The sequence below is a fragment of the Gopherus evgoodei genome, chromosome 4, assembly GCF_007399415.2.
Source record: "Gopherus evgoodei ecotype Sinaloan lineage chromosome 4, rGopEvg1_v1.p, whole genome shotgun sequence".
Taxonomy (NCBI): Eukaryota; Metazoa; Chordata; order Testudines; family Testudinidae; genus Gopherus; species Gopherus evgoodei.
This window is the reverse complement of record NC_044325.1, coordinates 23,491,124-23,504,004: the sequence shown is the minus strand read 5'-3', so window position 1 is coordinate 23,504,004 and position 12,881 is coordinate 23,491,124.

Sequence of the window (12,881 nt, the reverse complement as noted above, 5' to 3'; positions counted from 1 at the left end):
TTTGAGAGCTCCATCCAGGCTTAGCTTCTGGCGGTCTGTAAGAGATTTTTACATGTAGCCTCCCAAACAGGTCGTGACCCTTAAGCATTTGCGCTTCCTGTGATGCTCTCCTGTGCCATGTGTTTCTGTGCTTTAGGGAGGGATGGGGAACTAGTTTGACAATGATTAGGAGCAGGGGCGTGCGCAAGGAGAGGCAAGCAGGGGCATGCCCTCCCCCCGCCCCAGTAATCCGTGGGGGAGGCACAGAACTCCTCTGGCCCCCAGGGCTGGGGTAGGGAGCGAGAGCTCCTCCAGCCCAGAGCCACAGCAGGAGCACAGAACATGCCCCTCGAAAAGCAGCGACATTAAAATTCCTGCATATACCCCTGATTAGGAGGCTGGTGTGCTGACATCTCTAACTGGTATGTCTCACTTTTTATTTTGTCCTCTCCCTTCCCCTTCTCGTCCATTTATTTGTTACCCATCTGTTGTCTCAACCTATAGAAAGAGACAGACTGTAAGCTTGTAAGGGCAGGAACTGTGTTTTTTACCTTGTGGAGAAAAGGAGGGCGCTGATCCACAACTGGAGCCTCTTTGAGCTAGAACAAAATAATAACTAATAAAAGATCCAGTGCAGATTTGTTAGGTAGCAAATGCCAGCTCCAGTGGAGAGGCTAATCTATATCAGAACATTAAGGACACTAGTCAGTCATCTAGTAACTGACAGTATAAATTTTTTTTAAAAATGTTCTGAGTGTTTTTTTAAAAATGTTCTGAGTTATTAAATGGTCAATTAATCTGGCCCAAACATATGACTGATTTTTGAACATAAGAACAGCCATACTGGGTTAGGCTAAAAGTCCATCTAGCCCAGTATTCTCGACCATGGCAAATGCCGGATGCTTCAGAGGGAATGAAGAGAACAGGTAATATCATCTAGTGATCCATCCCCTGTCACCCATTCCCAGCTTCAGCTTTTTTGCTTAAATTCTAACTACGTTCAATCAGATCAGACAGAGAGGATGCTGAGATACTTCATTGAATCTTCTTAAAGGTAAATTTCCATCCTGAGATGACATCACTCAAATCTCATGTTCACACGAAAGGTTATTTAGCACTTAAGTTGATGAAAGCATCTTAAGAGTTTTTTGAAATAATTGGAAAGCTATTGGATCTGCGAGGGAGGCCAAAGGAAGGAAAAATAAGACTATTTAAATGATCTCCCATTAATGCAGACATGAAAGTACTGGCAGACTGTTAGCTGGTAGATTAGAAAAGATGATTATGTAGAAACTTGATTCTAACCCAGTGGGATTTATTGAAGTCATCCTGCTGCTAACCTTAAGCGGTGGACAAAAATTATGTGCTGTGTTGGGAGAGAAATTTGCAAACTCTGGTACGGAATGAGTAATAAGTGTAAATCAACTCAAAACGAGCTGCACGTATTCTCGGAACAGCAGAATATACAAGTGCAGCATTTAGCTAGATTGCTGGGCCTTCAAATAAAATGATGTTGCCTATATGAAATGTAGGCATTTGCTGGCATTTTCTGTATTTATAGAAGCAGACTCTCTACTGGTTTATGTGATCTCCTTTATTTTAGTGTTGCTACGATGTAATCACCCAGATAGATAACAACTTGCATATGGTACTCTTCATACTTTCCTAGATGTCTATGATAATACCCAATAACCTACTTCGTTTACCTGATACTGCAACCTGTTACTTGAGAGCTAGATCTAGAGCAGGTGGTATTACTTTCCAGTCTGGACCCTCCCATTTACACAGAGCCTTTCAACCACATGGCTATCAGTTCTCTTCCAAGTTACAACTCCTTCTGTCCTTGTAACTGCAAGAGGAATGAAACAAATCTTTTATCTTTTGTCTAAAGCAGATTATAATTAAATGTCCCTTTTCCTTGACATTTCCTATGATGATCTAAATTAGAGTTAGGCTGGAGCATTTGTTAGAGACTCAGGTGGTGTTGTCATTTATTTTATATAGCCCAATGGTACTTGGTAGCTCCAGTCAGGATCAGGTCTCCGTTGTGGTTGGCACTGTACAAATCTATATGAAGACATGGTTCCCTCTTTAATGATCTTCCTGACCTGGAGATTTTTGTTGCTTGTAAACTTCTCACAGAAGCCTTTTTTCTATTCATCTGTCATGGGTGACGCAGTTACAAGCAAACAGTGGGTATGGCTACACTGCAATGTAACCTGGGCTGAAACTCAGGTTCCATCTACACACAAATCACGCTAACTCAGGGTCGAAGGTCTGAGTACAGCAGCAGCCTAATGAATCCGTGTTAACCTTTCCATTGTCTTTTGACCACCAAGCTGCAAACACACCAGCAGAGATCCTTCTGTGACTGCAATGGAGACCGAACAGAACAAGCCTTTTGCAAAGCACGCTGCTTCTTGGTCATGGGAGGACAGCCTGATTTTCGGTGAATCTTCAGTGCAAGGCCAGAAAAACTGGACCAGGAATGATCATGCACGCCAGCAAATAGCCAAGAAGCTGATAGTGTTGCAAATTTACTGGACCAGAGACCAGTGCAAGTAGTGGATTAAGCAGATCAAGAGTGTGTACTGGAAAATCAGGGACCAGAACTGCACTTCTGGTAACTTACCAACATTGTGCCCATTTGATGAGGAGGTTGAGTGGGTGCTGGGCACTGTGCCCAGCACAGATTCAACTATGGTGCATGATGACCTGGTCAGCTGGGATGGTGCCCTGCTGGTCCCAGAATTGACAGGAGTCAGCAGCCAGCACTGAGTGAGGACCAGGAAGTCACTCTGGAACAGGTGTAGCAGCAGCATATTTGGCTTACATACTTAAACGAGCTGTTTGTAGGTTGCCACCAGTCTGGTTTTCTGGACTTTTCGGCATGTATGTCAAGGTGCCATTTGACAAGCCCTGATGTCTGTTTTTTTCATCTGGTGGGGAAGAGGTGGAGAAGGGGGTGAGGGCTTGGGGGAAAGGCAGAGCAGGGGTGGGGCTTTGGGGGTCCAGTTCCCAGCCATTAGAAAATGTGGCAACCCAATCAAACAAACTGTTTGATGCACTTTCAAGGAACAACTTACTGCAGAGCCTGCAGCAGACACAGAAGGGACAGGAGCTACCTCTTTCCCCCCCGCCCCTTTGATATGTAATGTCATTCACAAGTACATTGCATGTGAATCAAGCCATCTCCCCTCCTCCCCCAATGAATTAGCCCTGTTCCACCACAAGCACAGTAGAGGTACTATTCCCCCTCTTCCATTGGGCCATGCGAGTCCCTACAGAGGGAGCACAAAGCATCCCTGACTTCTGTTGCCTGGGTGCAGACAGCTCCAGCTGTGGTAGCTGCACTGTCTGTGGGTACCGATTCACCGGCCCCTTGCTGTCATAGGTCCATTCAGGGGAAAGGGATCACCTCTGGCTTCACAAAGACTGTGAGGAGCACAACAAGCCACAGTAGTGTGGACAGTATTGATGACACTGGCATCCAAATGAGTCTGCTGACATCTCTAACAGGATTTCAATCGGCCAAAAGCCCATTCAACCACCATTCTACACCTGCTGAGAGTGTAATTAAATGGTCTCTTGCCGTCAGGGCCAGCTCCAGGCCCCAGCATGCCAAGCGCATGCTTGGGGCAGCATGCCGTGGGGGGCGCTCTGCTGGTTGCCAGGAGGGCGGCAGGCAGCTCCGGTGGACCTCCCGCAGGCATCCCGTGCTTGGGGGGGCAAAATGGCTAGAGCTGGCCCTGTTTGCCATGGCCTCTGAAATCAGGGTAATTTCATAAGCCAAGGCGAAAGTGAATATGTGAGGTCCCTCAGCATAACAGTGGGGAAAGTAACTCCATTTATGACAATGTCTTTTGGTGGGAATAATGACCCAGTTTGTCCATGAATGTTGACTCCTGAGTGGTGAAAAACCCTGGCACCGAGAACTTTCCCATTGCAGCCCACATTGACATTCATAAATTGACCTCTGTGATCCATGAGGGCCTGCATAGCAATGGAGTAGCAAGTATCCTTTGCAGTTTATGTACTCATGTTCTCCTTGAGGAAGGTAAACTATGGGCACACATCAATGGCCCTGATACAGGGAACCTCATTCTCTCAAAGCTAGCAATTACCTCAGGAATATCTTTTATGCCTCCCACCACTTTACCCACAGTCGAATTTGTGATGCCAAACTGATTGGTGATGGCACTGTAACAGTCTAGGGTAGCCAGCTTCCAGACCGATATAGGGGCGACTCCAGGCACCAGCGCTCCAAGCACGTGCCTGGGGCGGCAAACCATGAGGGGCGCTCTGCTGGTCACTGCTAGGGCAGCAGGCAGGGTGCCTTTGGTGGCTTGCCTGCAGAGGGTCCGCTGGTCCTGCAGCTTCAGTGGACCTCCCGCAGACGTGCCTGTGGGAGGTCTGCCGAAGCCGCAGGATCAGTGGACCCTCCGTGCTTGGGGTGGCAAAATGTCTAGAGCCGCCCCTGGATATAGCAACTGCTTCTGGACCAGCCAGGGTTACCTCATGCATGTGTCTTTATACTGGAGGGTTGGGGCAAGCTGCTCACAAAGCTGCAGGAATGTTCTGGACCCACTGCTGGTCATCCCAGGTCTGCATGATGATTTGATCCTACCAGTCTGTGCTTGTGGCCCTATGCCAGAAGCACTGGTCTGCTTAGTTAGCCTCAGTAGTTATATTAAGTGTAATGAGCAGCATCAGCCTGTGTGAGTCTGCCATGCCTGGGTATGCCGCCTCCTCTGTCTCCTCCTGCTCCATCATAAGCTGTCAGGTGCCATTAGTGGGTCAGAAAATGCCACCAAAAATGTCCCTCAGTGCCTCTCTGAAGCTCTGCTGGATTTCTGACACAGGAGTGAAAGCACAAGCAAGAGAAGTTATTGAAAAGGCACCTCCTCCATATTGCTCAGCAGGCTGTGATAGTGGGTTGTTCAGACTTCCTGTAGTGCAGGTGGGCAGTAAGTTTTCCCACCATGAACGATGGGCAAAAGGCTGGAGCAGCCACATTTCAGGAGGGCATTAGGGAGTCTGGGATATTCTGGATTTGACAAAGGTCTGTGTGCTCCAGTGTGGACACCAGAGCACAGGGTTCGAACCCAGGTTAGAGTATTCTTAATGTTGGGTTAACAATCAGTGTAGATGCTCAAGCCCCAGGTTCTGCAAGTTGGGTCAGCTGACTGAAGTCCCACTAACCCTGGGCTTGCATTGCAGTGTAGACAAACCCAGTTGAGGTGTGTTTTATGTAACAAGCTACATTGTGAGAATACTAGGTATGCGTCACTGTTAGTGTCATTCTAGCCATCCATTGTTGAGCACCAAGAATTAAAAGGTGGAAGGAAAATAATCCGTCAAACTTTCTTCTGTAAAACCATATCGCTTGGTGGACAGCAGCATACATAAAAATCTGTCAGAAAAAAGGCAACATTTAAGGACATAGTGGGAAACTAAGTGTCAAAATGAAATTTAGCTGTCAAAAGAGGAAAATAATCAACTAAAACTCCCAGTAGAAAACGAGAGGAAGATCAACATGCTTTAACATGTAGCCTTTGCTAGGACCTCTATAATTCATTCAGTCTTCCCTCTCTCACTCCAAACACTATTGGTCAATTAAATACAATACCTCTGAGTATATGAGCTCTTGTGATGGCTCTTTAAAATTCCAGTTCATGTAACTATATTAAATGACATGCTGATTTCATTATACAGTAACTCCTCACTTAACCACAACATTATGTTCCTGAAAAATGCAACTTCAAGCAAATCCAATTTTCCCATAAGAATTAATGTAAATGAGGTTCCAGGGAATTTTTTTTCACCAGACAAAAGACCACACGCACACAGTATAAGTTTTAAACAAACAATTTAATACTGGTACACAGTGATGATGATTGTGAAGCTTGGTTGAGGTGGCACTGATTCAGAGCAATCTTGATTGCTTGGTAAACTGGGCACAAGCAACCAATATTTGTTTTAATGCAACTAAATGTAAAGAACAAAGAATGTAGGCCATACTTACACAATGGAGAACTCTATCCTGGGAAATAGTGACTCTGCAAAATATTCAGGGGTTGGGTGTATAATCAGCTGAACATGAGTACCCAGTGTGATTCTGTGGCCAAAACAGCTAATGCAGTCCTGGGTTCTATAATCAGGGGAATCTTGAATTGGAATCAAATATCAGAGGGGTAGCCGTGTTAGTCTGGATCTGTAAAAGCAGCAAAGAATCCTGGAATATTCACCCACGAAAGCTCATGCTCCAAAACGTCTGTTAGTCTATAAGGTGCCAGAGGATTCTTTGCTGCTTTTACTTGAATTGGAATAGTGAAGTTATTTTAGCTCTGTATTTGACACTGGTGCAACCACTGCTGAAATACTGTGCCCAGTTCTTGTGCCCACAATTCAAGAAGGATGTTGATAAATTGGAGAGGGTTCAGAGAAGAACCACAAGAATGATTTAAGAATTAGAAAACCTGCCTTGTAGTGATTGAGTTCTTTGAGTCTATCTCTTTAGCTTAACAAAATAATGTTAAGGGGTGATATGATTACCTACATGTAAGTATCTAAATGGGGAACACATATTTGATAACGGTCTCTTCAATCTAGCAGGAAAAGGTATAACATGAGCCAGTGGCTGGAAGTTGAAGCTAAATTCAGGCTGGAAATAAGGCATGAATATTTGACTGTGTGGGTAATTAATCAGTGGAACAATTTACGAAGAGTTGTGATGAATACTCCGTCACTGATCATTTTAAAATCAAGACTGGAAGTTTTCTAAAAGCTCTGCTCTTGGAATTATTTTGGGGAAGGTCCAAGGCCTGTGTTGTTCAGGTCAGACCAGATGATCACAATGATTATCCCTTCTGATGTTGATAGATTCCTAAATTCCGATCTATGACCTTATGACGGGGTACTCTACCAGAGGTGAAAGTAAAATTGAACTCTTACCGGAACGGAGGTCAGCTCTGGCCCCCTGGAAAGGGGCTGGGGGTCAGTGTCCCCCAGCCAGCCCATCTGCACTGCCTGGCCCACGCCACCCTGGGCTCCAGCGGTGATTTAAAGGACCAGAGGCTCCAGCCAGGTGGCTGGAGTCCCAAGCCCTTTGAAATCACTGGTCCCAGGACAGCTGCTCCTTTTGTCCCCGTCCCCCCCCCGTTGGTGGCAGCTGGGGGAGGGGGGGCAAAAGGGCCATGACATTGAAGCGCTGCTGCAGTAGCACTTTAAGTAGAGTTCTTTGCCACAGCAGCGCTTTAAAGTCACTTGTACGGGCCGGTACCAGTGGCCATTTTTTACTGGTACTCCGTACCGGCCCGTACCGCGTTACTGTCACCCCTGGCTCTACTCGCTGCTAGATAGCACTGCCTCCTGGGGATTAGCTCTGCTGGCCAACGCCCTTTCCAGCAGTCCACTCTGTCTGTCCCTCTCTCTGCGGCCCTTCTCGTGTTCCAGGAACTGCAACCTCCTCTTTGTGACTTGACCCTCCAGCCAGATCACTATGTGGTTTCCCTTTCTGGGGGTGAGTCAAAGTACTTCCACATAAACTGTCTCAGGCAGTCTTCTCTGGTAGTGCTCTGACTGTGCCTCTTCCCCAGTGACTGGGAAGGGAATCCAGGCCCGCCTTCTATTCTAGGTTCCAGCCCAGGGACTCCATACTTGGCAACTGTGGTCTGCTTTCTTCAGACCCTGTTGCACCTTCCCTGGACTCCTTTCTACAGCTTCTGGTTCACCTCCCTTCCCCACTCTGCACCCCGCAACTGTACCAGCTCACACTCCCTCCTCCCAGGGAATAACTACAGACTATTGAGCCCTGTACACTCAAACATGCCTCCTTACTCCCAGGGAATGGCTACACACCACTTTCCTGCAGCCCTTTCTGTTGTCAGCTTCCTGGCTTTTTAAACCCAACTCAGTTCCTCCTCGAGCAAGATGTCATCAGCCAATTAGGTCTTAGTTTTCCTCCAGGCACTACCTATAGGTTGATTTCCCTAATTTACCCCTTCAGGCCTTTTATGGGGTGGACACCCCATCAGACCTCAACTTTGGAGTGAAGTGACCAACTTTAGAGGTGAATCTCCTTATACCTATTCAGTGTTGGTCTCTTTTCTGAAACTGTTAACCAAAGTACCAATTGTGGTGAACAGTTTAGTGATGTTGACATATCCACAGAAAATTTGGGTTGAAATGGTGGTAACTTTTGATCATTACTGGCTGAAGCTGGATTCTAACCAGACAGTAAGAGATGAGAGTTTTTATATGCAAGTACCAATTACTTGTGCCCTCTGGTCTTCCTCTTCTTATATTTTTTTATGCTTTACATCCAATATTCTCAGAGTTATATCACTGTTGTTATCCTTCCAGCAAATGAAGACAAGATAAGATTGTTTTAAGCAGGAGAAGAGCTGTCAATCCTTCTATCACAGGAGCCTTGTCTACATTATCAAACTTCACAGTTGTAATTCACCACTGGTGCAGCTCCTGTGTCCTCCAGTAAAAGACCACCGTCTCCAGTCCAGAAACATAGAATCATAGAATATTAGGGTTGGAAGAGACCTCAGGAGGTCATCTAGTCCAAACCCCTGCTCAAAGCAGGACCAACTAAATCATCCCAGCCAAGGCTTTGTCAAGGCGGGCTTTAAAAACCTCTAAGGATGGAGATTCCTCCCTAGGTAACCTATTCCAGTGCTTGACCACCCTCCTAGTGAAATAGTGTTCCTAATATCCAACCTAAACCTCCCCCACTGCAACTTGATACCATTGCTTCTTGTTCTGTCATCTGCTACCACTGAGAACAGCCTAACTCCATCCACTTTGGAACCCCCCTTCAGGTAGTTGAAGGCTGCTATCAAATCCACCCTCACTCTTCTCTTCTGCAGACTAAATAACCCCAGTTCCCTCAGCTTCTTCTGGTAAGTCATGTGCCCCAGCCCCCTAATCATTTTTGCTGCCCTCTGCTGGACTCTCTCCAGTTTGTCTGCATCCCTTCTGTAGTGGAGGGACCAAAACTGGATGCAGTACTTCAGGTGTGGCCTCACCAGTACCAAATAGAAGAGAATAATCACTTCCCTCGATCTGCAGGCAATGCTCCTACTTATGCAGCCCAATATGCTGTTGGCCTTCTTGGCAACAAGGGTACACTGCTGACTCATCTCCAGCTTCTTGTCCACTGTAATCCCCAGGTCCTTTTCTGCAGAACTGCTGCTTAACCAGTCGGTCCTCAGCCTGTAGCGGTGCATGAGATTCTTCCTTCCTAAGTGCAAGACTCTGCACTTGTCCTTTTTGAACCTCATCAGATTTCTTTTGGCCCAATCCTCTAAATTGTCTAGGTCACTCTGGACCCTATGCCTACCTTCCGGCATATCTACCTCTCCCCACAGTTTAGTGTCCTCTGCGAACTTGCTGACGGTGCAGTTAATCCCATCATCCAGATCATTGATAAAGGTGTTGAACAAAACTGGCCCCAGGACTGACCCCTGGGGTACTCCACTTGATACTGGCTGCCAACTAGACATTGAGCCATTGATCACTACTCGTTGAACTTGACAATCTAGCCAGCTTTCTATTCACCTTATAGTCCATTCATCCAATCCATACTTTTTTAACTTGCTGGCAAAAATACTGTGGGAGACGGTATCAAAAGCTTTGCTAAAGTCAAGAGATATCACATCCATGGCTTTTCCCATATCCACAGAGCCAGTTATCTCATCATAGAAGGCAATCAGGTTGGTCAGGCATGACTTGCCCTTGGTAAATACATGTTGACTGTTCCTGATCACATTCCTCTCCTCCAAGTGCTTCAAAATTGATTCCTTGAGGACCTGCTCCATGATTTTTCCAGGGACTGAAGTGAGGCTGACTGGTCTGTAATTACCCAGGTTCTCTTTCTTCCCTTTTTTAAAGATGGGCACTATATTTGCCTTTTTCCAATTGTCCGGGACCTCCCCTGATGGCCACGAATTTTCAAAGATACTGGCCAATGGCTCTGACTAACACAAGTTGTTGCAATATTAATTGCAGCTGAGAAGGAAGGATGGTCTGTGATAGTCATGTTTGTAAAGTGCACTGAGATACTCAGAAGATACTATAGAATTGAAGAGTATTGTTTCACCTCACATCATGTTAACCCAAGACCTTGAAACATTAGTGTATGTTTCCAGAATTGCATGAGCTTCATCTTTTTTATAAATTGTCTGTTTAAAGTTGGATTCTGTAGTCCCAGAGCCTCCTCTTACTGGGAAACCTAGTCTTATCTGATCTACTTAAAACAATATAACTCACAATGTGATAGTAGAATTTACTTGCTGGATATATTCTTGGAGGGAGCACAATGATTCAAGTCTGCAGCTATATCCTGTAGTCCACAGTATCCTAAAATGAAAAATTAAGCTTTCAAAAATAGGCACAGTGTAATTCCAAACCAATTCCACAGTGTACACAGTGTACACAGTGTACACAGTGTTGCTCTGGTTGATCACCAGACTTTGTTTTATGGTTCCCTTTTTCTTCACCACCCCCACCAAAAAGAGAAAAATAGGATTATTTTGAGCTCCTGAACAGATAGTTCTGATTTTCGGAGACCATAGAAAAGAAGTGTTGTGCTATTTCTTATTGGCAGATAAATGATGCCTGTTGAAACGCAGATCTGAAATGCAAACATAGGAGAACAAGTGACTTTTAAATCAAAGCAGGAAAATGCAGCTGTTAAATAATTGTGCTTGACAAATAACAGCCCAGATGAACTGAAGTGAGATGCCTAGTTTCTAAAAACAGATAGTTACTTAAATTAAGAAGCAAGCAAAGTGTTAATTAGTGAACCTTAACACAAACCAAGAATTGTCAACTGAGCTGAACAAATAATTGTTTTTAAAAGGTGAATAACTTAATCTGAAAAACATTGCAAAGTTTGCAAAATAAATGACCTGACAAATATTCACCCAACTCCAGTCAGTGATTTGAATGAATATCAAATGTTTGCCTTTAGAATTGCTTGGTGCAATTTAGTGTTTATATATAAATAATTAGGCTGAAGATATTCCAGAGCTCAGTTCTTAACTTATCCTCTCACTTGGCAGGAGTAGCTTTTGGAAGTTTTTTTCCCCCTTTCATTCTCTATGATTAATTATTTCACATCCTGGAACATCTTGAGAAAAGAAGGCAGGTAAGGGGAAAACAGTAATTAATTATTATTGTTGAGACAAGATCACCATCCCATAAATTCCAGAGCCTATTTATCATGTATATTAATAATGAATCTGAATTTTGTTAGTAAATAGGATCACATAATATCTGTATGAAATAACATCTAATCTAACACTGTCTTGGTGTGATGCATTCCAGCAGAATGTGTGTCTCCAAGACAGAGTAGCAGGTTGCTGGGAGAATGCAAATAGTGGGCAAAAAAAACCATTGGAATAAAATTCAACTTGTTTAATTTAAGCCAAAATTCATTATTCTGGTTATTTTGATGTACAGTAATTGACCAGTGTGTACATGAGAGAGGTATTGAAAACAGAGGAGAGAGTCTGGGTGAAAAGAAGGGAGAAAGGGAAAAATCAAAAAGGAAAGAGAGAGAATGCAAGAGGAAGGCAGGAATGAAATAATGAACGGGGGAAATGCAATGTAAACAGAGCAAAAGGCTGAAAAGCATCATCGCTTCCGCTCACAGTAGTTGAAAAGAGTATCTGCATGTGATATACTGTATTCAGTTCAGACTTGGTTGTTGTCATAAACCCTATTGCTATTCTTCTCCTTGCTCCATCTACATTCATATTCATTGAGGGATTATATAAACAAAGTGTCTTTGTTTAAAACGATATTAGCAATGTACAGTATTAGTTTCGTTTGATTGTGAAGCATTCAGTTCAGCAGATGGAGAACTTTTAAAGTAACATTATAAGAAAGAAAATAAAAACAGATGCACAGTGTTTTCCAGAAGGAATGCTCTTTCTGAGTCAATTTGTTGTCACAGCAGGGTCTGAGGTTCAGAACTGAGGGTAAATATGAGACTCACCTGATGCTTGAAAGAGGATTTCCGGGCTACTATGAGTACAGAGCTTCTCCGTTAGCTCACAAAGTAGAGCTATTGCTTTGGGATGTAAAGGTCCCATGTCCAAATTCCAGCTGGGGCAGATAATTCTTCACTGATATTTGGACCATTTAGTCAGATGGTGAAGGAAGTCAGAGAGACTCTGGCCTGGTGGTATTTGCATGTGCCCTGCTATAGACCTTTCTCAGGGAGATCAAGGAAGAGATCAGACAACCTGAAGTTTTTAAAAAATAGTGATCAGGGATGAGAGGCCCCTCAGAGCCCCCATAATGTAAAAACAAACAAAACCAAATTGTTTTAGGCTGTGAGCCTGTGAAGTAGTCAAACATCCTAGACTGGAAGCTCTTTGGGGCAGGGACCATCCTTTTGTTCCATGTTTCTACAGCACCTAGATGATGGGGTCCTGGTTTGTGACTGGGGCTCTGAGTAGCTAAGAAATACAAATAATAATAATCATAATAATTAATAATGACCGTTGAATAGGAGAATGGCTCCACTGAGCTGGATTAACTTCTGTTTGATTTATGGGTACAGGGCAGAAGATTTATGGTGTACAGGGCAGAAGATTTGCAGAATGGGAAAGCTGGGAATGTTGTTTTATGAAGGCAGCAAGGTCTCTCTATTAACTCTCTGCCGCTTTATATAGCTCTGAAGCTTGCTGGTAAGCCTACTGCCAAGCCAGGATCCATGGCCTATCACTGATTGTGTGATGAAGAGTTCTTATTGGCTGGATGAGGCCTTTAAAATGACACATTAATTTTAAGATACAAATATTTTTAAATTGGTTTTCCTCATCACTTAGTTGACTAGTCCTGTTTCCCCTTATGTGGAAAATGGTTGCACCCTGAAAGGT